This window comes from Pogona vitticeps, chromosome 10 (genome assembly GCF_051106095.1).
Source record: "Pogona vitticeps strain Pit_001003342236 chromosome 10, PviZW2.1, whole genome shotgun sequence".
NCBI classification, from domain to species: Eukaryota; Metazoa; Chordata; class Lepidosauria; order Squamata; family Agamidae; genus Pogona; species Pogona vitticeps.
This window is the reverse complement of record NC_135792.1, coordinates 26,825,637-26,853,104: the sequence shown is the minus strand read 5'-3', so window position 1 is coordinate 26,853,104 and position 27,468 is coordinate 26,825,637. Positions and strand designations below refer to the sequence as shown.

The window sequence follows — 27,468 nt, the reverse complement described above, 5'->3', positions numbered from 1 at the left end:
AGTTATCAACTCTTAATTATTATGGTCACCAGGAATGCAAAGAGTTGTATCCTTAGAAAAGACCAAAATGGAAAGGCGGGGGAGAACAATAGTAGGGGACCATACACTGTTGTTGTTCTTCTACAAGAGAAAACAGAACACAGTTCAGAGCAAACCTTTACGTTTGCTGGCTGCCTATTATCAAGTGTCTTCAGAACTCTTTCCCCTATATTTATTACTCTGTAATACACGTAAGGCAGTATACCACTTTACATTCATTGTTCACAACTCTCGAATGTTTACATTCTTAACATTTAGAACAGAGAGTGAAAAGGTGATAGAAACTTGCTTCACTTTTGATCAGATATCCCAGTCCAACCTCCACAAATACAGACAGGAAAGAGAGAGAAAAAAAGAATGCTTTATTTTAGTACAATAAAACACGGGAATTTGTGAGAAGCTTAGGTGAAAGCATTAGCCCACTAGGACAAATTTTAAAAGGCTGAGTAATGTTCTGAAAACAACATCCAGGCTCTTTCAAAGCACTCCATTATGCTCTCAATATGTGGGGCAGTTTAGTCTTAACTCATTTGGAGAGAATTTTAAGCATCTGGCAACACAAATCAAAGCTGGAAAAACGTCTGGAAACGTCCAGGTTTTTCATAATATCTGGGCATGCTTTTCTTTTCAGGATAGATTTTAAACCAGTGGGGAGTAAAAAGAATCAGATACTCAAAATGTACCTTAAAAACTTGCTCAGAAAAAGAACAGGGCTGGATCAAGAAAAAAATTGTGCAAAATGTCTGATACAAAGCTTGAGAAAGCACCAGCCTAACATGGGGCAATAAATAAAACCAGGAGAAACTGGAAAGCCGCTGACAGCAGAGATCCAAAAGTTATTTAAGACTCTATTTTTTGGGTATTTGAACTTGCACAGCAACACCCCAAGCACTTCAGATCTAAAAGAAGTGTTTTTCTATTTTTCTGCCACTTTCAGAAGTATATATTCCAAATGAGATCTGAGGACAGAGAAAAGAGTGGAGAGGCAGAAAAAGGCCACTTCTGCCACTGACTTTTACTAGATGGCAAGTAGCCAGCAGCAAAGATTGAAGAACATTCTTAAATTGTATTTAAAAAAATCACACATCCATCAAGCACTAGTCAGGGGCTGCTTTGCACCGAACAATATTTCTGCACAGAACAGATATCAATGTAGGACAGCCATCAGAGTCACAATCCAGAGGGAAATAGACAAAAAAGGCACTGTGCAATTGGCAGTCCAGGGAACCCGTCTGCTTTCCAGAAATACAGTCCCTGGATCCCGTCTCCTTTATAGCATGCACATTACTTAGTTTCTCCTGATATGAAAATACAGGTGAAAAGATGCCTTAGTTAAGGGGTAAGATGCATGCTCAGCAATCCTATATAGGACAGTACCTGTAACTGAATTGTACCACAACAAGAAAATAAAAGTATGTGAAAAGGAACTCCGTATGTCTGAAGAACTGGACTTGACGACAAAACTCACACTAAAATACAACAGTTAATCTTTAAGGTGCCACCATGGTTTTGCCTTTTTTTTTCCCTTTGGGTTTTGCCTGAAAATAAACATTACACTTAGCATAGTAAGTTACATGCTATAGTGGGCGGAAAGTATTATTCAGAAAAAAGGCTGCTTCTTTCACTCCCCTTGGTAGACAGGGTGTCCTCATTTAGGGGCCTGATCCACCCAAACTCGAGCACTCTAGGTTCAAAAGTGGTCAAGAATAAATCAGGCACTTGCGAAATAACATCAGTGTTGATTAAATACAGTACAATCATGGTAAAAAGGAAGCCATAAAGAATTCTGACAAAGGAAGCATCCAGTATCTAACCTCTAAAATCAAGGAATACAACCCTTACACGGCCCCAATAAAGAGGCAACGTGAAGGATGGCAAAAGTTACGACATTTGCCAGTTTGACTTTCAATACAGAGGGTGTCACAGCCAGAGCGTGGTCTAAAGGGCAGGTGGATCAGCTCCTAGGATTTGTGAAAATGGAGATGGGGAAGGTCTGAAGGGCAGTTCCACCTGAAGTTCCTTTGCACTGGAGGAAGACACGCAGAGAGGCAAGAAGATCATATGGGGCAGGATTTCATTCTTAATTAAGAATGAGAGACTTAGGAACTGGTGCAGCTCTGTGGACGCCTTACATGAACCTAGACAGGCAGACCCGGAAATGGGAATAGGTGGCTCCCCTTGGTGGAGGACGCACCCTATTCAGAGGAGCCGAGAGCCCTGCTCACTAGAGCAAGTGGGAGGAGACATTCACATACCTCCCTCTCCTGTAAGAAAACCAGATGAACGAAAATGCCATGTGCATTCAAAACTAGCATGTCAAGGAGAGGTCTAGGCTAATACTGTCTAACAGACATCCGTTTTCTAGAAATGACAAGCCACTGGAAAGTTGGGGGAAATTGCCCATATACGTGTATTCTGATATGTGGAGTATTAAAAAAACCAGTTGCTGGTACTTTTCGAGGACTACTACATCACAGATTTTGTCTCTCAGAGCATGGCAGCTCTGAGGGTCTTAATAAAGGAAGTCTTGGCAAAAGTCTCTCTGTTGGGCGGGGGGGGGCTTGTCTTGCAGTGAGCAGATTTTTTTTCCTTACCTAATAAGAGAAAGCTTCTGTCACAGCTTCTTTCCTTCTTGCTGGGAAGACACTCTGCATTTATCTTCATTTATGCTGAGAGTGCCACCAGACCCAAACAATATTGTCAGCCCCTCAGCTGTTGTTCAGTTCAAAACACTAACCCATCTAAAATTAGTTGCCAGCCAGGGACGTAAAGACGCTGAGCCTGGAAGCTTCAGTTAACACTGACGCACTTTAATCAAGGCTGTGTCAATGGTGAAATTCCCAATACTTGAAATGCTGCATGAAAACAACCCAAACCCCACAATCATATTTAAATACCTTATTTCATATACATTTTGGGGCTTAAATGAGTCAGGCATTCACAATGTTTGCAATTATTTGAAGATTAGTGGGGGCAGAAGACTCCCAAAATAGCAGTCACTGGGGAAACATACCAAGACACGGGTGCCCTTCCCCTCCCCAGCCCCCAAAGGCTGGAATTGACAGGAATTGCCATCGATGCTGTCAATTTCTTTTCAACCAGACTGTCAGGAGTTCTTAAGCTTCATTGCAGCACAAAAGGCCAGTCATGGATGCCGTGAAAAAGCAGAAGGAACAACCTCGCTGAGCTGAGCAAATGGTAGTGAGATTTGTAAGAGGCAAAACTAGCAAATTTTCCAGAAATGGAAAGCAAAAGGGCAAAGTGAGAGCCATCTCTTAGGTTTTGCAGCTATTGTGCTAACCGTGTGCCACGTCATTCCTGCGATTCAAGGCTGGAACAGACAAAACTGGTCACTCATACCCTATACGCACATAAGGTGGGAATTTGGGGACAAAGTCTTACGGACCATCAAATGGGCTGTTCAGGGAAGGGAGACAAACCCCTGGCCCCACTTCCACCCACTGCTGCTGGTTCTCACCGAGGTTCCTTTCCTTCATAAGAATTGCAGCCTATCACCATGCAAGTCAAAGAGGAATGAGGTGACACAAAACTAGTTACCCCATCGCTTCTCAACGTAAACCAAGAACACCTGTAATTCTTCTGCAGAAAGGACACTTCGCCCTTTGAACTACTTGGGATGACGCAGGAGGCAGTTTTTCAGATTCTGGGATTTTTTTTTCCATCCTCTTCCCCACCTCACCAGAACATACTGATAAAAGGAAAAGGGTAGCTTTTTTTAAAAAAAAAAGGATCCTGTAAAAAAAAACAACACACAATGTGGAGAATATTCTTGAGGAACCAGGAAGAAAACTGAGGTTTGATGGAAATGCCATTTATTCACTGGTAGGGAAGCATGCCAACACAGAGTGAGGCTGTATATCGCTTGTGTAGAGGTTAAACGAGGAACCTGCAAGAGCAACGGAGCCCTGAAGACCACCGTTTTCAGGAGGTTTACAGAAGTTAGGGAGACACCTTGCAAATAGAACATCTGGGAGAAACAGCTGGGTGTGGCTCTCTTAGGAACTTAGCATTCAGACAAGTATTGTTTTACACTCAGTAAAGTCCTTAACACCTTTGTTGACAATGCTCAGGCCAGATGGCTTGCCCCAGTTATGATTAACTACTAATCCTTTTGCTATATAGAGTCTACACAGTGAGCAAGCAGAATGCACCATCATCCTGCTTTGGGGGTCATGGTAGATTCATTCAGAATACATTATTAAAACTACACTGACTATTTCACACTAAGGCAGAGCTAAAACAGGATTATTACTTTTTTTTTGGTCAAGCAAATACAATTAATCTAGGAAAATTCCCTTCAGTGGCATGAGGGACAATCAGAAGCACATTTCAAGGCAGAACTGACTGATCTAATTGAACTGACATAAGTGTTTTCTCAAAAAATGATAAGTGCAAACTTTTGTCCATCACACTGCCTCAACCTTTTGGAAGCATCTTGAGGTAGGAGAACTTGTACCTACAGCCCCAATGAAAACACATATGGAAACATACTGGGAAACACAGATGTATCAAATTGTCACCTCTACCCGAAGCCTAGGCTACACATGGCAAGGAGGATCAGGGTCTCCCCAGGTTTTCTCAGTACCTTAAAATGACACCACAGCCCTGGAAAGCTGTTTCCTCGCTACTCTGACAAAAATAAAATATTCTCCGTACTGTACATGTGCTTTCAAGCAGAAAACCCTGGGTTATGCATAGTCTGGCTTTAGTTTTTTTGGCAATTTCTTCACACAGATGGAAAACAAATCTAGTAAAAAGTCCTTACTTCTGAATATATGTGTCTTTACAATCACATTTTTCTTCTTTCAGGCTTACTCATGGAACACAGAGTACCTAAAATCCAGTTTGGTATTAAAATCACACATTTCCCCTTCTGAATGTTGTTGCAAAACAGGCTTACTTTTTATCCTCTCAGCTACAATGCACACATTGTTCAACAGCTCAAACCCTAAGGCAGGAGCCCCTGTCTTGTTTAGATGACCTATTATTACTCTAATAGCCATCTCTCTTCTTTTTTCGGCTTGGTTGCTGTATATGAGACCGGAGACAACTACTGAGTTTCAAGAGAGATTAAGGCAATTTAAAAATAGCAATCTCCACTTGTGATAGCATCATTATATTAGAACTGATCATCATCATCATCGTAGATGACCATCATCATCATCTTAGAACTGTAGAGCTGGAAGAGACCCTATGGATCATTGAACCCAGCCCCAGTCTAGGAGGCCCAGTGAGGAATCAAACTCCCAACTTCTGGCTGCACAGCCAGACGCCTAGACCATGGAGCTAGCTGTCCAGCAGTTCTATATCATTTCCCCACATCCACCTCTGGAGCATGCCAAATGTGAGCCAAAGTAAGAATGGAATAAAATAAATATCTATACATAACATGGGAATCAAAATGTACTTCCAGACAGTGTTTTCCCAGTGTACTACACAAAAGGCACTGTGCATCTATTCCATCTTTTACTCTTTTATGTCTTATGACCAGAAGGAAAAGGAAGCTTGAAAAACACAGGGAGGTTACAAGTCACACCTCTAACTTTTATCTCTCCTGCTTTTCTGGCTGAAAAGCTAAAATAAATAAGACAATCACCGTTGATCCAAAATACTATAAATTGCCACAAGGCTATGCCATGAATCTTTCTTCCCATTTTTTCATCTATTTGGCTTTACACCAGGCACTGAAAAGTATCTGTACTTATTCTCATGTAACCTGGCTGATTTTCCATTCCTCCATATGTCTGGCCGTGATAGCACCTTTACTAATCAAGCTTCACACTTACTGAGCATCTTAAACAAAGCTATTAGGTAAACATGTTCAAATGAAATGATTCCTGTTCAAGTTGGGCAAGACAACTTGAACCACTTGCTAACACAGGTACAGTATTTTTATGACCTGCTTCCTGCTATGACAGCTGCCCACATGGTCTAGAGGGGCGGGGTATAAATTTTAATAAATAAATAAATAAATAAATAAATAAATAAAGTAAGTCACAGTTAGAGTAGATCCATTTGAGTCAATGGAACTTATGGAGGAGCTGAATCCCCAAATCCCCATTGATTCAATGGGCCTACTCTAGTGCAATGTACTATGCTAAGCAACAGGATTTGGGTTGCTATTATTTAAATGGACTGAATGTTAAAACCCTGATTATTTGATTATTTAAATAACAATTATTTTTAAAACTTAAGTTGTGATTTAAATCAATTTGTTAAAAAATCATTGATTTTTATCCACCCTACATACAGTACAGTATTTGCATAGAAAACGGGGTGGGGGCGGGGAACCTAAAGGTTTAGACTAGCAGACAAAAATAACCTCAAACAGAAGAAACTAAGAAAGGAAGGGGATAGGTCATGTTTGGTCATCACCCATCTAAAACCACTCAGTTCCTCAGCCATGATATTTACACTCACAAAAGCTGAGGTGGCAAGCCTGAACATGCTTACCAGCAGATCTTTCATCTAACCACCAGCTTATAAACAACAGGCCACATTACGGGATAGATAAACACACGGAACTGAGATTGTTCATTCAACAAATCTGGATGACAACTATGAGGGAGCTTATCCCACTGTCACCGCCTCCTGGAACAACTGGAGTGGTTCTAAAAAACGTTGACTACACAACATTCTTGTAAGGATGTTCCAACCCACCCTTAATGGATTGCAGCCTTATGTTTATTTAAAATGATTAGTATCTGTCCCAATAAACATGATTTTGATGTATTCGCGAAGGCTTTCACGGCCGGAATCTAATGGTTGTTGTGAGTTTTTCGGGCTTCTTGGCCGTGTTCTGAAGGTGGTTCTTCCTAACGTTTCGCCAGTCTCTGTGGCCGGCATCTTCAGAGGACAGCAAACAGTTTGCTGTCCTCTGAAGATGCCAGCCACAGAGACTGGCGAAACGTTAGGAAGAACCACCTTCAGAACACGGCCAAGAAGCCCGAAAAACCCACAACAACCATTAAACATGATTTTCTTGCTGTGAGATCGCCCAGACTGCTCCAGTATGGGGTTGGGGTTCTTCCTACATGTCAGTGGCGATGTACATAGGTGGGTGTGGCCTACCCATGATTGCAGATGGCACCCTCCATCCTATTTTGAAATGATATTTTTGTTTTATTTCTTTTCAAATTAAAATACTTTTCCAATGTTGGACTGCATCACTATACCACTTACCAAAAATTATTGTAGAAAAGGAGAAATGTGGGGCTGAAACATGGCTCTCATGCATGAAAACACAGCATTAATGGCCACCCACAAGCAAATGGAAGCAAGCTGTTTCCCAACCAGCTGACAGCTATTGCAAAAGAGAAGGCATGAGGAAGGGAAAGAGCACATGGCAACGGATCAAAACAGAGAGACCTAATGTTCACACGTGATTGACCTGATCACAACTACAGGAGCTGTCGGAGCTATTTCCTTTGGAATGGAAGGGAGCAATCTCATCCAACCCCACCCTTCCAAAGCCTGCCTCCCCCCCCCCAGCCTAGATCGCTCCTTGCTGCTAATGCAGCCGTACCCTACGTCACCACACCTATTTAGGAGGCACCCGTCACAGAACTTAAAGACTGTCTGTCACAACCTTCAAGGCACCATTCATCTGTCCATTTTCCAACATGATATATCCTATTTCAAAACATGCAAGAGGTCACCAGGAGGGAAGGAAAGGTGGATCGTGTGTCTGCACAGAACTCTACATGATCAATGTCAATTACCGATAAAAATTTCCAGGGGGCAATTTTAGTCTGGTATAGTAAAAATGACGTTGCCTTGCAGCACAAAGACTAACAGGTTTTATCTGGCAGAAGCTTTCATGGACTGTAGCCCAGGTCAGAGGCATGGAGTGTTATCTGAGGAGGCAGATATTTATACCTGATTGTGCATAACCCCATTCCACAAGGCACTGTCTAGTTCAACTCACTGACAATGTGGGAAATCTACACCTAAATTATTCCTGGCAGACAGCCATCTAACCTCTGTTCAAAAACCCTCAGCAAAGGAGAACACACCACCTCCCAAAGCAGCCTATTCACCGTGAACCTGCCACTGAGCAGCAGAAAATTCTGTGGACAGTTCACCCCAGGTTAAATATACCCACCGCCTCCACTGTTCACCTTAGGTTTTGGTTCCCTATGATGCCTTATCCCCTTTGCCCTCTTCCTCTGGATATGTTCAGATGTGACGATAATGCTTCCTAAACAGTTATAGCAAAACCTGAACACAGTATTCCAGACAAGGTCTGGTCAAAGCTGAACAAAGTGTTATCACTACCTTCATTTGGATACTACACCTTTGTTAACGCAGCCTAGAATGGTACTAGATTTTCTGATGCTGCGGCATATTATTGACCTATGCTGAGGTCACCATGAATCTTAGGTAAAGGTTCCCCTTGACAATTTTGTCCAGTCGTGTCCGACTCTAGGCGGTGGTGCTCATCTGTGTTTTCAACCCATAGAGCTAGCGTTTGTCCACAGACAATCCTCCGTGGTCACGTGGCCAGCATGACTAGACACAGAACACTGTTTTACCTTCCCGCCAAGGCGGTACCTATTTATCTACTCGCATTTTTGCATCTTGTATGCTTTTGAACCACTAGGTTGGTGGGAGCTGGAACAAGACCATGAATCTTAATTAATAATAATTGCATACTGTCAAGTTGATTCTGGCTTATAGCAACCCTTTCCAGGGTTTTCTACATGGGGTGCATTCTGAAGTCATTTCCCATTCCACTTTTTCTGGGGGTGCCCTGGGACTGTGAAACTTGCCCAAGGCCATGCTGGTCGGTTTTTCTAGGATGATGAGGAACTGAACTCCCAACCTCTAGCTCTGTAGCCAGATACCTAACTCATGGAGCTATCCTGTGAGTCAATAATCCCATTTTGTCAAGCTGATTCTGGCTCATGACAGCCCTTTCAGTATTTTCTAGGTACAAAATTCGAAGAAGTTGTTTATCATTCCCTTCTTCTGATTAGACAAGTAAAACTTCTGGAAATTTTGAAGTAATGGGGAGAATGCTTTGATGACAACAGTAGCCTGGAGGAACTTACTCTCTTTTTCTTGGCTGAAAAGGCAGAAAGATGTCTTCAATGAGAGAATACGCAGACCTGCAGATTTCAGGTATGTCACACAGAGCAGCAGGTCATGAAGACATTAATTCAGATTAATTCAAATTATATATGCCAATAAAATACAGATTACTTTAAGAATTAAAATGGAAAACATTTTTCTCGCTCAGCCTTGAAAGGAAAAATACTGGGGGGCTTTTCTCCAAAGCTCCCCATGTATTGACGCTATAATATCAGTCCTTCACCATAAAATGCAAGGTTGTTTTACAAAGAACTAGAAAAGAACCATCAGCGGTTTGACTAGATTTTTTTAATAAGCAGCATCTGCTAGCAGATGGTTTCCCTTAACCATATCATAATCTCTTTAAAACCAGGGAACAAAAAATTATATTATTTTCACAACATCACAGGTCCAACATGCTACAACTCAAAAAGGCGAGCATAACTACTCATAAATTCATACAATTACACTCAAAGGCACAGTTCTTCTCTGGATACAGTATTCCCTAACCAGGGACGTCTGACTTGATCACAGTGATACATGCATTTGTTACCTCCCCATTTAGATTACTGCAATGTACTCTATGTGAGGCTGCCTTTAGAAACGTGGCCATGGCAATCACAGAAAAAAGCTTCTCTGTTTCTCTGGGACCTGAAGTAGTCAAATGCTAAACTGGATTTTAAAATTGTGCAAATGAACCCGAAGGCAATTTGAAAGAAGGGTCGCAAGGTACAAACTACAGTAAATACATTAAGCTACACGCACACTTCATTTTCAGGTTCTCTAGATATCTCCATTCTTTCAAAAACTTGTAAAACCTGTCGAACGAGGAATCACAGTGTGACCAGGAGTCCTGCCGGCCCCACCTCCTGGGGACCCAGCAGCTGAGGAGTCCGCGAGCCATAATTCCGTGGGTTGCAGTCTGGTTTGGTCACTCATGAAAGCTTTTTAAAATAAAGGCACAGAGACAGTCCCAACTGGGTCTTCCCCCACAGTCCCAGGGGGTTGAGTTTCCAGCACTAACCTCCCTGGGCACAGTCCAGCCAACTGGGGCGCTGATGGACGTCACGAGGGTTCCCAAAAGTCCGGGTGCAGAGAAGCAGATGGGAAGTACGAGTCCCAATCTGGCATGTGGTCCTTTTAATGAGGGCTGGTGATGGCTTCCTTCACCACGTCTGTTGCCGTTTGCATCTCCAGTGCCGAAACTGGCCTGGGATAAGCACAACGGCTCCCGCTGGGTGGCGAAGATGCCAAGACTGGGGTGCTGCTGGATCAGCTGGGGTCACATGGCCAGAGTCTCAGGTTCCTGCCTCCTTTCCCAGCCAAATGCACTGGGCCAGAGGAGGTGGCTCCACTTGACCTTTCTCCTTTTGCACCTCTGTGGAGGTGCCCAAATGGAGCCTCAGGGCTCAGCTGCCTCTTCCCATGTCATCCCAGGAGAGGGCCTTCTCTGTGGCTGCTCCCAGACTCTGGAACTCCCTCCCACCGGAGGCCAGCCTGGTCCCATCTTTGCTGTCCTTCCACAAGCAGCCAAAGACTTTTCTCTTCAGGCAGTTTGTTTTTCCCCTCAGACATTGGCTATCTGGGAGGAGGTTTTTCAGGGAGTGTTGTGCCTTGTTGATTTGAATCCTTTTGGGGTTCTCTATGGGCTTTCGTATGGTATTTGCTTGATCCCTTTTAGTATTTGCATACTCATTGCTGTTAACTTTAGTATTGTCTTTTAATAGTGTAAGCCGCCTTGGGTCTTTCTAAGCAGAAAGGCAGGCTACAAACAAACAAACAAGTCTTAGAAATACTGTTTGTCTCCACTGTTCATTGTCAAAAAACAAAACCAAGTCACTACTAGACCAGTTGGAACCCCAAATGTCCTATCATTTGCACCCTTGCTTCAGGCCTTTTGCAAACTGAAGGCTGTGGCTTCCTTCATGAAAGGCAAGCGAGGAAGCCGCTTCCCTTCTGTGCCACATGGGTTCTGCTTCCTTTTTGTGCCGCAAGCAGAGAAAAACTAGGAGACAGCCCAAATGTCTCATCTCTGGCATCCTTCAGAACGATCACAGAGAGATAATCTTGTTAACTATGCTCAAGATTTTTCTATCATAGAAAATTTCATCTACGCAATACTGATTTAATTTTGAAAAACAACAGATAACCATGTGGTCCTTTACACAACACAAATATAGAAGATGTAGACCACTAGAAATCTTATTCACAAAAGCTTGCACTGAATGTTTGATTTCTAGTGGTCAAAACAAAGGTTATCACTTATGAATCACGGAATCATAGAATAACTGAGTCGGAAGGGGCCTATAAGGCCATGGAGTCCAACCCCCTGCTCAAGGCAGGAATCCTCTTGCTCAGGATATTTTGATTTAATTAAAGAACCACCGTCCGATATAACAATATAGTTTGCCGCTCATAAAAGAAGTCTGCTCCGACTGTGTCACAGACCGAGACGATGAAGCACCTCAGCTAGAAGAAATCCAGAGACATCTATTTTTATCACACTGAAACAGAGTCCAAACTTCTAGTGGCTGTAGAAAGGGATTTAAAGACATGCACGGCTGGTGCTCCATGGTGTCTTATAAAGTTATTTTAGAAAGAGACTGCAGACCGCAGGGAAATGTCCTCTGCCTAAGTAGTATCTCTTGGGCAACTCCATTTAATTTAAGCTCTCTAACTCTTTTACAACCAGGACAGCACCGTCAGCACATCAGTGAAGCCAATTCTTACAACCAGACCAGAAAGTTAGATCAACTCGAATTTCCGGTATGATACATCTATTAAAAAACCAAGTGGAAAGACGTTCAGAAATAGTAACTTGCTCTTAAAACAAGTAAACAAAACGTTAGCTATGCTAGGATTTTTCTAGCATAGCTTCAAACTGATTTTATATCCTCAAAACCCGCATGAAGTCAAAGGAAATCTTTTTCACCAAAGGGTGGTGGTGGTGGGGAGAGCTAAGAGAGAAATACTAACGGGCCAATAAACAGCCTACGAAGACCTGGCTATTCAGGTAATTTCCATGAAGCTGAGTCCATATGGAACAGCCACAGAAATGTTAGTTGGGCTCTGTAACTGCTTGGCCACTCAGATCTATTTCTGGAAAAGCAGAAGGATGGAAGGAAGGTTGAATTTCTTGTCGCTGTTCATCCCCTATTGAAGGCTGAGCGTTATTGTGGTTATGTTGACTTGGATGCAACAGCACTCAACATTTTTGGAGAGCTGCATTCAAACCAATCATCTAGCATCCCTCTTCTGAACTTCTGTACACTGAATGAGCAGCTGTGACAATCTCTACTTGTTGTTCCTATTACAGAATTGGATTGTCTAGTCTTCTGCATGTGTGTTATAATTTCTCCATCTCTGTTCATTCACCTTGGGACATTTTCACTGAGCAATCGCCTACAGCCACCGACACTACTACACATCTGTCCCTTCCTTCAAAAGCCTTCCTGGCTGGGAGAGCTAAGCAGGGCTTTTGGAATCCTATTCCCTAGATTAAACTATGCATTGTAGGCCCTGTGTCTGTCTTAAATACTACACTAGGTAGATGATCTGAAATTTTAATCTTATGTCAGAGGGGAAAAATGTTTCCCTATCAACTTTCTTCAGATCATGCATATTTTTATACATAATGTTCTACACATTATGCACAATTTACAACATCACATGCTTACTTGCACTTTTCCAAACTAAATATAAACCTTTCCTCATACAGGAATTTCTCCAGTCTCCTTAATAATTTTAGATTGTATTTTCTGCATGTGTAAATATGGTTTTTATCTGTTTCCACCAAATACTCACACAGCATTGCTTCTGTAGTTTGCACCGATTTCACAACCACAGAGCATCTATCACTTCAACAATCAAAATTTGCCACCCTGTTCTTCTTATCTACAGCACCTAGAAGGGTCCAGATGACCTTGGACTATATGTAGCATTAACCTAATAAAGCAACCAAATAACTGATATGCAAAGCTGGCTTTAAAACTGGACTTTCCCTTCAAGATTAAAAAAAATCTGCCTTTAAAAATTAAGCTTACTTTTGAAGCTACTTTAGGAAGAAAATATACAATTACGCCCCCTTGTTCATAATTTTGCAAAGAATAATATTGTGGAAAGCACACTCCTAAGCACATTAACTCAAAATAAATTTCTGTTCAGTGATATTTATTCTGAGTTTTGAATGTTTAGGACGCCAACCTTAAAACCCACTTACACACACCTTCCCAATTTTACAGACCACTAATTCAATGGGCTATGAAAGTTGTGCAAGCATTAACTACCACTCACTTCCAGCAAATTATTCCAGCAAGCCGACAGTAAGCATTTGGCACGTCGTTTCAACCTGGATCTATGCTGTCTCTAAATGGTCTGGTGAAACTCATAACATGCTTTGAAGACTAGTTCTGAGAGCAGCCCTCCCATGTTTCAATATTAATATTAAGCCAGTGGAACCAGTCTGCAGCAGTAAACAGACTGGTAAGAAACAGTGGCCTGAATCATGGCAGTAAAGTAGGCACCAGGAAAAGGGGTCCTATAAGCCTTCCCATATCCATCCATACTCTTTTGCTTCTTAGGAAATAGACAATCTGGACTATTACCGATCTCAGAAGCAAATTTCAACATTAGATGAACAGCTCACTGTCAAGGTCAACATTTATGCGCCATGAGGTGAAAACTGTATTTTTTTAAAAGCTAAAAATAATCATGCCATAATTTTTTTTAAAAAAACTACTAATCAAAATTTAAACTGAGACATTAAAGCAGACTAATATAGTACTGGTAATAACTGTGTGTCATAAATTGTGAAGCTCCTTTCCATGGCTTCGTAGGTGCAAAATAGTCAGAAGTGGTTTACTATTCTTTTCTCTGGGGCAGGGGATGTATTCTGGGACCCTGTAGCTTGCCCAAAGCGATACAGGCTGGCTTTTCTTCTACACGGCACAGCAGGGAATTAAACAACTGCCCCTCCCCCAGTTCTGCAACTAGATGCTTGCACTTAACATTCAAACCAGTGATTTGCAGCAGTTAACAGAACTCAAATTAACCAGACTAACCAGACAAATTATTCTCACACCTGTGGGAATAAGATGCAACTTTGCTAGGTTTTGTGGCCTGCATAATATGTTTTAAGAGTAGAAGGGGAGGAAGGTTCCCTCAAAGCCGTTCCTGAAACAGCTCAAAGGAACGAAATGCACTCCCATGCACACTGAAGGCCCTGTGGGAGCTTTTTTATTATTTTTATTTTTTATTTAAACCTATTTTAAAGATAATTTTGGGATAGGAGGGCATGCATGGGCATATGGGCAGATCCCCTGAATCTCCTGGAGCGGTAACCCCACAATTTAGAATCTTAAAGGGCAACATACAAAACTGTGAACTGACATCACAAATTAACACACCGTGCAGCTGGAGCAGTACTGGAATAAAATGTCGCAGAGGACTAGTGCCGCTTGAGAATTTCTGCAGCTAGATTTTGTACCAGCTGTTGTTTCCGGATCTTCTGCAAAGGCACTACTGCATAGAGTGTGCATAGTAATGTAGATAAGGCATGTGATGGCGATGTAAGGGGGGCAGGCTTGTCTAAAGATGGGCAAGCAATTCAGCTAGGTGGAAGCGTTCTGTCCCCGGGCTGCCACCCGAACATCCAGCCACAAGGCTGCACCAAAGAGCCAGCTGTAAAATTGTTTAAGGAAGCACAGATTCAAACAAGCTTGCATTCTTTACTACAAGGGATTCCCTCCCACGCCTGTGCCTGGCATAATCTAGCCACGTCTGACCCTTTCTTGATCTCAGACATTGATTCAAAAGCTCCACACCCACTCTGGAACAACTTTCAGTGAAAGAAAATAAGATGCAAAATTCAGATCTGTTTCTGAGCAGAATGATTACATTATAGAACGTACAACACTTGCCACACCAAACAAGGGCTGAAATCAAGCTGCTCAGGGTAGGGAAGGCACAACTAGCATTGGGCTAATCGAATCAATGGAAGTTATGGAGGAACGGACTCACGAAATCCCCACGGATTCAATAGACCTTCTCTACTTATGACTGACAATGCTGAACAACAGCATTTCAGCCAATTACTATTATTACAGTATAGGAATTCTCAAATGTCCGTCATCTAGTTTTTGGCAACAAACAAGCAAGTTTTTGCATCAACAGTAGTTGCATGTTCTTGTTTGCATAAAAACAAAACACAAAAGATATCCAAAGGGCAACTACATTACCATTTCTCCCTCATTTCTCATGCTTCTGGCAAGGTCAAGCGTGATTCATTTTGCAGCAACTACACAGTGTAAAACTTAGTGCCAACCAGCCCAGGCTTTTTCTGTGCCCATCTGTTCCTTTTTGGTTTGATGGCAACTTTATTTATTTTATTCATTTACATTTCTTTCCCACCCATCTAGTGCCAAGGCACTACTCTTTAGTCTTTACATGATGCTGCATTCACCAAAGGAACTGTTTCCAACCTAATCCTGATTTCCGATCCAGTTACACCCTCAGGCAACAAGAAAGGGGATTCTCAACTCTGGGACAGAGGCAGGCAGGCAGTGTCATTTGGACTCAAATAAACTTCAAGAAGAAGTGAACAAAAATCACCAAAAATGTACACTGCTCCCGCAACGTATAATCAACCCTGGAAACTTAAGAGGCAGCTTTAAAAAAAGAAAAACCAATATTCTGTTAGTTCCTCATTCTTCAATTTATAACTTTTAGGATGTCTCCTCTCTCCCTACATTATTCAGGGAGATAATCTGAATATGCAACATGTGGCTATCTGGCGATAGGTTATGGGCATCTTCAGCACAGCAGTGATTATGCCAATATATCCACATGTCTTTGGACCAATCCACTGTAAAAGCCCAGCTTTATTTTAGAAAGATGGATTTTCTATGAATGCAGCAAGCTCTTTGTGAAGATACAGATTCTTGGCACATGGCTAGACAGGGTATGAATTCACACCCATCAGCTCTTAACTTTTCTGCTATGCGGGGTTGAGCGATTTTGGCTGAGCTGAGGGTCAAATTCCAACTTAGCTGGCAACCCAGGGGTTTCACACACATGCACACCAATAGTCGCAACTGACTGATAACGACCCTAATGGGGCTTTCAAGGGAAGAGAAATATTTAAGGAGGGTCTCTACCAACCTTCCATGGCAGCCTAAATCCTAGTCTGTTACTCTTACCTCTACCCAAAACACAGATGCTTATTTTTAAACTGAAATATGGATTATGGGAGCAGTTGCAGTAGAACTTTTGAGCCTTAATTAAAGTTGGGTTTTAGTGATACTTCAGTCTGAATGTTAAACGGAGTTTCTCCTGATTTTACACCCTGAGCAAAATACTGTATGCCAAAGTTACCCACACAGAGGAAGAAAGAACTGGTGTCTTAGCCCATCAGACATAGTCATAGTGAGGAACCTCATAGGACACTCTATTTCTCATAGAGAAGCTGGCTTCTTTGAGCAAAGGAATTTCACAGCTTATCAAGAGCTCTGGACCTCTCACCCACTGGTTGAATTGCAATAGATTCTAATTCCGCTACCTATAGGAATTAGTTTACTAATGCCAGGATGTTCCAACAATGACTAAAATGGCTTTGTTAGTCTTTGCTATAACTGTCTAAAGTTAGACTTCCTAATGACTGTGATTGTCTGTTCACTTTCCAGTAATCTCCTCTCCCCTTCTACTCTGCCCATAAATATGAATATACATCTCACAATTTGGGATGATCTGACAGAAGGGATTTTAACCCACAAAAACTTGTACCATAAAAAACTCTGGCAGTCTTTAAACTTCCACAGGACATTGATGTTTCAGCTGCAACAGATTAACATAACTGTAAATAGAGTAAATGGGTCTACAGAAAACAAAGAGCCCTGTTCTAAGCAGTAATAGTTTCGGGTTTTAAATTTAAAAACATTCAAAGCAATACTGACAATATCAGGAAAAGCAGACAGATTATTTTATATCACACAACATCTGAAGTTAAAACTGTACAGAAAGGTGTTCAGCAATATGCACTTTATGCTGAAGCAGGCAGACGGGGAAGGCAGGCAGGTATTTCAATATTTTTATAAACAGCAATAAAGTCTACATCTTTAACCAAGAAATGCTATGGACCACACCCAACAATAAAATTTATCATATTGTCACACTGCCTAAATCACAGATTTACAAATATAATTTAACAGTGATGCTTCAGATTGCAACACGTCACTCAAGGCTATGGGTTCAGATTTAGAAGCAAATTACTGAGAAATATTCTAGGAAGTCCCAGCCATGATACAAAATGTTAAAAGATATCACATTTTGACCAACATTGTTAAATCCCACGTTTTCAGAAATCATTCTAAAACCATCAATATGGATGAATAATGTTTTTGGACCTAGAATCCAGATTTAGTCCCAAAATACATTGCTGACCAATTCCTCAAGTTGATTAACCGTGTTGTTGGTAGCGCTACTGGGTTCAACCCACCCAGTGCAAATCTAGAAACGAATTTAAAAAAAAAAACAACATCAAGGGATTAAGTCGACACAACACAGAGTGATCTACTCTGAAAGCACAGGGTGGCTGTCTCTTGCCAAGCATAAACAAGAAGGCGTTGACAGCTAGCTAACAGCCTGCCGTCTTCCAGAGAGCCCTGCCAGGGGTCAGCCCCATCCTCAGTTTCTACCTTCTCCAAATGCAACCATGCGGAGAAGCGTCTAAAATCCGAATTCTGTGCCGGGGTTACCTTTATAAGACCAACTTCCAACGGGGGGAGGTGGGTGGGAAGAGGAGGGGAGGTGGGCACAACATGGGGTGCCCATTTAGGGGGGGGGGTCACTCCCTACCTCTCCTTGCAAAAGGAGAATGCGGGGAAGGGGGGGAGGCAGGGAAAGAGAGGGAAGGAAGAGAGAAGATAGAGACAGACATGAAGCCAGGAGATGCATGAGATCGGGGTGGCGACCTGTGCGGATGCCCTGCCAGAAGGGAGGAGAAGCCTGCTTGCCTCCCTCCTCCTCCTCTTCTTCTTCTTCTTCTTCCTCCTACCCCAGCCCTCCAGCCCTCTCCCTCGACACGCGTCGTGGCCTTTCCCACGCGCAGCAGCAGCGCAGCCAACCTGGGCGCGTTCGCAGGGCTGGGAGCGACTGGACAAGAGAAACCGGGGGAAAAAGGGGGGGGGCTGGGGTGTGTGAGTGGGGGGGGGAAGTAAGGCAGGCCTCGGAATTCACGCAGGCGCAGTCCGAGGCCCGCGTCTCTCCCACCCACCCACCTCCCCAGGAATGGGGGGCCCCTCGGAATGCGCGGGGAGGGGGGCTTTCGTCGACGACGACGACTCCCCCCGCCCCGCCCCACCCGTGGGGGAGGGAAAGAGGCGAGGCAGCACTGACGACCCCCCACACACACACACACACCGGGGCTCGCCTCCCCTCCCGTCCCCTCCTCGCGCCCCGCCCCGCCCGGTCCAGGCCGTCCGTCTGTCCCTCAGCGCCTCAGGGCGAGGCCTGACGGGGAGGGAGGGAAGGCAGGCAGGCAGGCAGGCCGGCTCCCCCCCACAGCCCAGCCCGGCCCACCCGCGGGGACCCCCACCCCACCCTCCGGAGGCCCGGCGGGCGGAAAGGGGCGACGGCCGGCGCGGCTCTCCCTCACCTTTTCCCCGCCGCGGCTGGCCAGGCCTCAAGGGCCGCACGGCGCTCGCTCGGTCTGCGCTTCCTGCTGCCGGCCTTCGCTCGCGGAGCGGTGCGGGGCGGGGCGGGGCGGGAGGGGGTCGCGGGTGCGGCGGCGGCGGCGGCGGCGGCGAAAGGATTCCGGAAACGCCACAGCGGCGGCGGCGGCGGCGGCTCCTCAGCCGGGCGCCGAGGGGGAGGGTCCGGGGCGGGGCTTCGGCCAGGAATGACGGGCCGCGCAGGGCTCTGGGGAGGAAGGAGGCGCGGGAGGGGCGGGGCTCCGGCTCCAGGGGGCGGGGCTCTAGGGGAGGAAGGAGCGGGGGGCGGGGCCGGAGGCTGATTGGCGGAAAGGACCGGAAGTGGGCGGCTCCGGGAGGGGCGCGCTTCCTGGACTCCCGCTTTCAGAGTTGCTCCTCCCACCACCAGCTCTGCAGCAGGATTCTGGGAGTTGGAGTCCCCGATCTCCCTCCTAAGCGCTCTCCCCCAATTCACGGACTGGGAGTCGGAAGGGTTCTGTGAGGCCATCTAGTCGGACCCCCGGCGCAGGAGCCCCATGTTGGGCATCCCTCTTGGCCACCGCCTTGCGCCGCTTTGAGGGGAGGGGGCTCGGCTCGGCTCCGCTGGTGGGGATCGCTCTTCACCCAGCCCAACCGGTGCGACCCCCCCACGCAGGCCGGAATCCAACAGGTGCTGCCTCAGGCCGTCGAGCGCTTGCCCTGTGCTTTCGGGACTCCTCCTGCCGGGAGCCTCCTTATTCCTGCCCAGAGGAAACCAGCACTTCTGGAGGTTGCCCTGCAAATCGGAGAGGGGCCAGATCCCCCTTGGGGCAGCACCATGGACTGGCCTCAGCAGGGGCCTTGGAAGACCCCCCACCGAAGAAACCGAGGGGGCCCCAGCATTCCCCGCCCCCCCAGGACTGACTCTGCCAGCTCCGGTGCCAAGGCGAGAGCCATGGCCAGCACAGCCAGTGACTCATGCAGAGAGGCGCCAGGCAGACCCTCCCCAGCGGGTGGATGCTTTGGGACAATATATATATATTACTACTTTTCCCACTCCCCCTGCCCTGCTTTTTTGTAACCTTTGGCCAGGGAAGAAACCAGCAGCTCTCAAAACGTTGGGTTTCATGATTCTTCGCCTCGTGCCGACAAGTTTGGGCAGAGTTTGCGTTTCTCTGTGTTAAATTCATTCCTCCCAACTCTCAGGGTTGAGGACTTTGGCCTGAACAGATTGAAGCCTCCTGAACAATACGGGTGTACACTCGCAGACCAGTTAGTCTTCTAAAAATAAATGTCACAAATAATCTTTTCCAGCCATCAGGACAGGAAACGGCCCATTGTTCTCCTGTGCTGGCCAGCTAACATCCGATTTCAAATTATTTGTCACCAAAGAAAACTACTGACCCGTATTTGTCTCCCTTTGGGGAGGAATAATAAACTATTCAGCCAGGATTGCCCTGGTCAGCAAGTAGCTCTCCTGTGGGGAAGCATTCCAGCCGGAGGGTCCAAACGGAAGGCCCCGTTAGGCCGTTGCTTCATGTAGTAGAACGTACGGCGAAGGAAGAGAAAGCAAACTCTTGCAGGACTTTCAGACAAGCACATTTATTTCACGTGGCTTGTCACGGATTCTAGTCCACTTCTAGACCAGCTGCACAGAGTACAGTACCAGATTCAGGTAACGGGAGGAGACACGGTTGTGCAGGTTTCTGTGAAGTGACTATATTGGCTAGCATAAAGATCCTGACAAACCCAACCTAGTTAGTTAAGTCTGTGAGGCAGTACAACTGTAGTAGCTAACGCTGGACAGTTTGGGCATGGGTGACTATCTTTTCTGGATCACTCAAAAGTGTGCATAGTGAACTGGGATGGGAGTATCTCCATGAGCCATTCATGCACATTTCTGTTAAATTTCTGCCTTTGACGCTTCTGTGGTTCCCACTCTCAAGAAAGTGTTAACTGGGCTGAAGCCAGAGTGCTTATGGGGGTGGGGGGTGGAACACACCTCTTTGGCTTTGAGAACAAGCCCACCAAGCTATGGAGTTTACAAAGAATGTCCTACCGCTGCTTAAAGCCTTTGCTTGCAGATTGGAGTGGATCGGTGCAGCTCTGCTGCCCATTTCCTGCTCACCTCATAAAATAGGGTAAGCTAAGAGAAGGGGACGGGGGACGGGTCACCCTGTGGGTTCCATGGCCAAGTGGGGATTTGAAACCAAAATCCCCAGGTCCTAAGTGAACGCTCTAACCACTGCCCCATCCTGGCTGATGCAAGACAGTTCCTCCAGCAGGACAACTGACCATGGGTGGCCACAGGCAGCCATCTTCTAGCGGGGTCCAAACAGATTTCCAAGGGAGGCAGGGAGGGATTTTGGGTTTGGAGACGGATTGCGGATCTCAACAGACCATCTTGAGAGGCCCATGAGAAACCACCGCCTTCCAAGCCCTTTTCACCAGAGAGATGACCCGGCCGTGGTTTAATAGAAGAGGAGGACGCGGACAGGGCGGTTCTTTTCCTGAACGCAGAGGAAAAACACCCTCTACTTCAAAGCGTCTCCACCTCGGAAACATTCGTCCAGGCTCGCGTGGAAAACCAGCAGAAGAGGAAACCCTTCCTCTTGTTCCATAGCTGGGTCACCTTTCCTGTCAGCAGGCTCTTTCTGACATTTCCCTTCCTGCACTTCCAGAGAGGCCAAACGCGGGGTTTCCTGGCTCATAGCCCCCCCCGCCCCATGCTAGGTAAACCGTGGCTTGCTCTTTCTCTCCTGCTCTAACCTGCCCCTCTGGAAGCTGCTGGGTTCTTCCCCTGCCCACCTGCCGTGGGTCACAAGGAGTCCCTTTCCCCCACCCCCACCCCATTTTTGGCTCCGGCTGTTCCTATCAAAGACCAATCTCCTTAAAACACACACACACGCATATTAATGCCCCAGTTAATTTCCTAAGAGACTACAGCAATATTCTTTACAGAGAGCTGCTCTTGAAAAAACAAGTGGGAACTGCAAGTCTCAGAGTTAGGATGTGCTTAGAGAAACAAGGCAACGCATCCTCTGTCAACATGGGATACTGTCACTTTGTTCTGCGTGCATCGCAACAGAAACACAAACACACAGCACATGGCCTCCTTCCGTTCTTGCCTCTGGGTTGGTTGTAGTGGCCCAAGACAGAGGTGGTTCCTGGTTTCAGCAAAGGAGGATTTGCAAATGACCAGCTGCAGAAAGCGGTCCTCGATCACGACTTTGGACCCATTGTGTTTCAGTAGAGATTTCTCCCTCCTGTCCTTCCCTGATAACAGCTGCGTGCCGCCAAGTCATTTCTGACTTACGGGCGACACTTTCCAGGGGTTTCTAGGCACAGAGTACTCTGGAGTGTTTTACAAGCCTCCACTCCTGGCGCTGCTCTGGGTCCGGTTGGCCCAAAGCTACATAGGCTGCTTTTTTTCCTGCCAGGAGCCACAGCGCAGGATTGAATTCCCAACCTCTGTCTCTTCAATACTTGGTTTTTTAGATTAAAAAGACACTCTGCTCCACCTGCAGTTGTCCAGGAACTACAAAACTGAAGAGAGAGGGGGAAAAAACAAACAAACTCTGGTTCCCTCCATCAGCCAGATGGTAAAAGCTGCCGAGTTGTAGGGGTGTGTTTGGAGCACAGCCACCGACGTGAGTGATGCTTGTTCGTCAACACTGATGTAAATGCCAGTAATTTCGAGAGGTCTGGTTGCAGCTGACCGGTTCACTCGGTGGCTGCGGAGCTAGACGTTAAGGGCTCAATTCCCTACTGCTGTGCCTCCTGCAAGTAGAGTCAGCCTCTGAGGCCTTGGGCAAGCTGCACAGTCCCGGAACAACCGCAGAAGAAAGGGATGGTAAAACACCTTTGAAAATTCTCTACCTGGAAAACCTTTAAAAGGGTGGCCATAAATCAGAATTGACTTGACCGCACATGATCATTATTAAATGAGTTGCAATTAGACACGGTGGTTCTACTGCAGTCCTGCAGCCACAACTCTGCTCATGAGCTGGATTCAATCCCAAGCAGCTGGCTTGAGGTTCACTCAGCCTTCCATCCTTCCGAGGTCAGTAAACTGAGTACCCAGCTTGCTCTCTCTCTCTCTCTCTCTCTAAAATTGGATTTTGTCCTTTGTATTATTTCCTGACTTCTCCTAGTGAATTATTTGATCGAAATATACGGTAAGTCTTCACAATAAATGAATAACTCCAGAGCCAGGAAGGCAATCTAATGGCACGGCTGTGATCCTGGTACCTCGGACTCGTTCGGCACAAAGTTTCTGCACAAGACATCGGAAGTCAAGGTGTTCAGCTTTGTGGTTTTTTAAGACTACAGCGTCCCAGATCGGGAGATTATCCGTGCTGTAGGGGAAAAGCCACAAAGCTGCCCGTTTCCAGTCTGAGAGGAATGTCCGCGGAGCTGTGCTGAAACAACAGATTTGTACACGGGAACTTCCTTTCCTAGTTTCACTAGAACACGGTGTAGAAACAGAGCATACCAGCTGCACACAAAACCTGAGCATGTATTTTTACCACCAGAGGACAGCGTCACAGCAGGTGCATTTTTGTTATTTTACGCCACCCACGGCTGCCGCCTCAGGTCTCGTTTTTGCCCATTTCCTCAACAAACCAACGAATAACACAGGCATCTCTTGCAAGCCCAGGAAAATGCAGTTTGGAACTGGAGGGGTCTCTTCATCTCAGCAGCTTTGTTTCGGTGATGAAGGTGGGGTGGTGCCTGTTTTCTTGAACTCCAGCTTGTGGTGCTTCAGCCTGGACAGGAATCCTGTTGAGATCTGTGTCCGTTCCCTACAGAAGATCTCTTGGACTGATTTGGTGGAAGCAAAGTTCAGGACTCGTTCCATGGTATTCTTGGCCACGTGCGTCCACAGCTGGAGGAATTGGGGTTCTTGAGAGTTCTGGAGAACTTCCTGACCACCACCCCCCATTGCGGTGGCCACATCACCCCTTTTTCCTTTCCGTTGCTGCTTCATGACGCTGGAAATAGCGCCAGCCTCTTTCTCTCCCGCGGTGTTTGGTGGTGGCATCCTCCCGGGGGGGGGGGGGGAATGTCCCTGTGGAAAACAGCAGCCTCAGCTTTAATCAAGATCTTCAAAATCCTGGCTTTAGTAATACTTTTATTGGATCGCTGCCTTTAGAAATAAAGCAACTTTTCGAGTCCTCCAGAGTTCTTCGTCAAGCAGAGGAGGCACAAAATTTGGAGGCAAGGAAACAGGAATTAGGTTTAAAAACAGAACCAGAATCCCAGCCAACTGGAACAGCCTTTGAGTTTTACCAATTGCCCAATCTCCAGGAACAAAAGGAACCACGTATTTCCCTTTTCCTCATAATTCTAGGGGGCCTTTTGTTTTAAGTCTAATTTCATGAGATGCAATTGTTGTAAAAGCTCATGTTATAATTTAACCTTTTTAAAATAATAACAAATGAATGCTGAAAGTAACTATTAATCATTTTATGTTTGCATGTGAATTCATTAGCTTTTTTGATACAGCTTTAAAATTAAAACGCTGTAGCTTATATCTGACAAATGTAGTGGAAACGGATGGATTTGGCCCCAGTCTGATGTCATAGAAAGATGAAGTGAAACATCAGTTGAGTTTCTGGAGAAGCAAAATGCAGTCAGAAATGGAGTGCAGATGTAGTTCGGTCAGACATAAAATAAATCTAATAGCCAGTCTAGGGAGTCAAATGTCTTGCTGATATTGATTATACACTATGGGCCTGCAAGGTGCAAATTCTATATGGACTATGAAAGGCAAACAGGAAGTTGTTCTATATTGTTTTAATATTAAATAAAAACAAATGAATAAAACAAATTAAACAACTCATCAGAAATGTCCATCTTTCCTAAAACCGTAATGAAATTTCACCGCTTTGCTCGTTACCTGTTTTTGGAAGAGAGGGTTGAAGGAGCTTTCCCAACGATGGATACTGATGGTGCAGGCTGTGGAAACAAATCAGACGACGTATTTTGGCCGCCAAATAAGACATCAAAGGGCTTGTGGCAAGACACCGACCATTGCCCAAATACCAATAACAGAAGCGTAACAATTTTTTATCCCTGATCGTCGGACAAATTAGCACAAGGGTGTCCTGCACTGACATCTGGCGGCTGAATCCAACGATTGCATCCAACATATTCTGTAATTCCCCAGGACTGTTTGTGCAAAAGGTTGTTTGTTTAAAATACTTTTACCTCATCTTTCTCCTGAAAAAGGACCCAAGGCAGCTCACCTCATTAAAAGACAATGTTTAAAGCTAAAAACAGCAAGCATAAAAATGCTTAAAATGACTGCCAACAAATATTGTTCTGAGATATGGAGCAACCCCAAAATCAACACGAAGCAGGAAGAAGGCGCAAGAATCCATTTTAAAGCCCTGCCTGAAGAGAAAGGTCTTGGCCTGCTTGGAGAAATACTGGCCTACTCTGATGTCACATCATCCTCTGGCCTTAACGTCTGTAGAAAAGAGGGTTGCTATTATACTGTAGCTAGCTTTTAAAAATGTTCCTTTTGTGCTAAAGGAGACCCTCAATGATGCTCGTGTCCAACATGGCAGGCAATCGGGAACTCGCCTTCCACCGACTTTCATGCCCTTGGTCAGCAGCCATTAAATGCACGCTACCCACCCCTTGGGAAGAAGGATGGCTTCATTTTACGGTGGGACATGAAGAGCATGATAATTCATGTTTTGCAGCCCTCAGCGCCCCCCCCCCACAAACACTTGTGACTGGCTAGGAGCAGCCTCGGCTTGGCTTCCTTCTCTCCCCCTCATGGATTGGGCCTGCTGGGGGGCCAGGGTGCAAAGAGGACACGTGCAGAAATTGGCTACAGACTATTAAAATAAATGAATGAATTACAAAAAATTAATCATCACCATCACTCCCAGGATCTTTTTTTTTTGTCACACCTTGTATCTGTTATATAACACCAGTCAATGTTTTTATAATTGTGATTGATTGTGCCTAGCATTTTTTATTATTATTATTATTATTATTATTATTATTATTATTATTATTATTATTATTATTATTATTATAATAATAATAATAATAATAATAATAATAATAATAATAATAATAATAATAATAATAATAATAATAGCAATTGACTATCAAGTCAATTCAGACTTGTGGCACCTCTTTCTAGTGTTTTATAAACAATACCCAGAAGAGGTTTCCCCTTCCTTTCTTCTTGGGGGGGGTGCGTGTCCCAGGACGGGGGCAGCTTACTCAAAGCTACTTACTAAAGATTATCTCAAATAATACAGCTTGGTCTTTTATGTGGCCTCAAATGTTGTTGTTTTTGCTGCTGCATCAGCCTGACACAGCTCACCCCATTGGCAATGCATCCCCAGGGGAACACGGCCGGTCCCTGGGCCTGCACTTCATGTTCTCCAACTCTCCGAGGGTAATAAGTTGGTGCCAAACCGAATTCAACCGTTGGTTTGCTGGTTCAGTTCCCTGCTGCCTTCCACTTTTCTCAACGCGACGGTCTTTTCCAGAGGATCTTCTTGCCTTCTCAGGAGGTGCCCAAAGTAGGACAAGCCTCTGTTATGTCCTTTTTGCCTCCAGGGAGAGTTCAGGCTTGACTTGATCCAGGACCCGCTTGTTGGTCTTTCTGGCAGTCCAGGGGCATCCACAAAGCTCTCATTAAAAACACAAAAATTCGTTTATTGTCGGCTTCCTTAATTGTCGAGCTTTCACACCCACACATGAGGATCAGAAATGCACATCTGAGGGAATGAATGATCTTGGTTTTCGGTGCCACGTCCTCCGACACGACCATCTTTTCTAATCCCTTCATCGCTGCCCTTCCCACTCTGGGTCTTCTTCTCATCTCTTGGCTGTGGCCTCCACTTGTGTTGGCGGCTGAACCAAAGCGTACGAAGATCTCCCCAACTATTTCTGTTTCCTTGTTGTCCACCGTAAAGTTGCCTCTTTCCTCTGTAGCCACCATTTTTCTTTCTCAAAGGTTCAGCCACAAGACGACCGCCTTGGGCTCTTCCTTCGTTCATTTTCTCTCCAAGGCCTTGCTGCTTCCTGCCCGTAAAACGGTGCCATCTTCCTATCTATCTCCAAGGATGGCTCTTTCTTCTGCCGGTTTTCACTTCTCCACCTGAACGCAGACCCGCTTTCCATCTACCAGATGCTCTGCCTACAGGTTGAACTGATGATAAAGGGGATTAAAAGCACCCTGACCTGACAATGTCTGCATTGGCCTCTAGGGAACCCTTCTGCCTCTCCAAATTCTAAGGGGGGGGAGTAGCTTTTTGTCCACAATAATTTTTTTTTACAAAATAATGATGATCTCCTCTTATTTGTAAGAGTTAATCATCCGCCATGGATATTCATTTTGTGCCCTGGTTGCACCCTCCGGTTACCTGTCTTGGGTAGGATCGGTGGACCCAATAGTTCCGCATCAGGACCCTCCCAGGTGTCGCCGCCCCCCCCATATCTAGTGCCCCGGGGCGCCCCCCTTCCGTGAAAGGAATCCCCCGGGGGAGGGGGGGTAATGAATAGGGGCGGGTGGGGGGAGAGAGACGGGGTCCCCTCTTCTTCTCCTGCAGGGGAGGCAGGAGGCGACTCGAAAGGGCGAGCAGGATCCGGGCGAACGAGGGACTCCCCCCCCCCCGGCACACACACGCGCGCGCCCTGG

The 27,468-nt window shown here is 45.3% G+C and overlaps 1 protein-coding gene and 1 long non-coding RNA gene across 2 annotated transcripts in view; both read right to left on the bottom strand.

The window, feature by feature from the left end:
* The window catches only part of GARRE1 (granule associated Rac and RHOG effector 1), a 44,985-nt gene extending 25,988 nt beyond the window's left edge, over nt 1-18,997 (bottom strand). Inside the window, exon 1 of the mRNA XM_072980623.2 lies at nt 18,782-18,997. The gene's annotated coding sequence lies outside the window, so the exon portion shown is untranslated. The remainder of the gene's footprint in view (nt 1-18,781) is intronic.
* A 1,380-nt stretch (nt 18,998-20,377) lies between these two features.
* Nucleotides 20,378-27,438, bottom strand: LOC140702169 (uncharacterized). The gene is made up of 3 exons (XR_013538596.1): nt 26,057-27,438; nt 24,697-24,755; nt 20,378-24,411 (listed from the first exon to the last, which is right to left on the bottom strand). It is a non-coding gene; the product is annotated as an uncharacterized LOC140702169 (long non-coding RNA).
* Between the last annotated feature and the right edge of the window lie 30 nt (nt 27,439-27,468).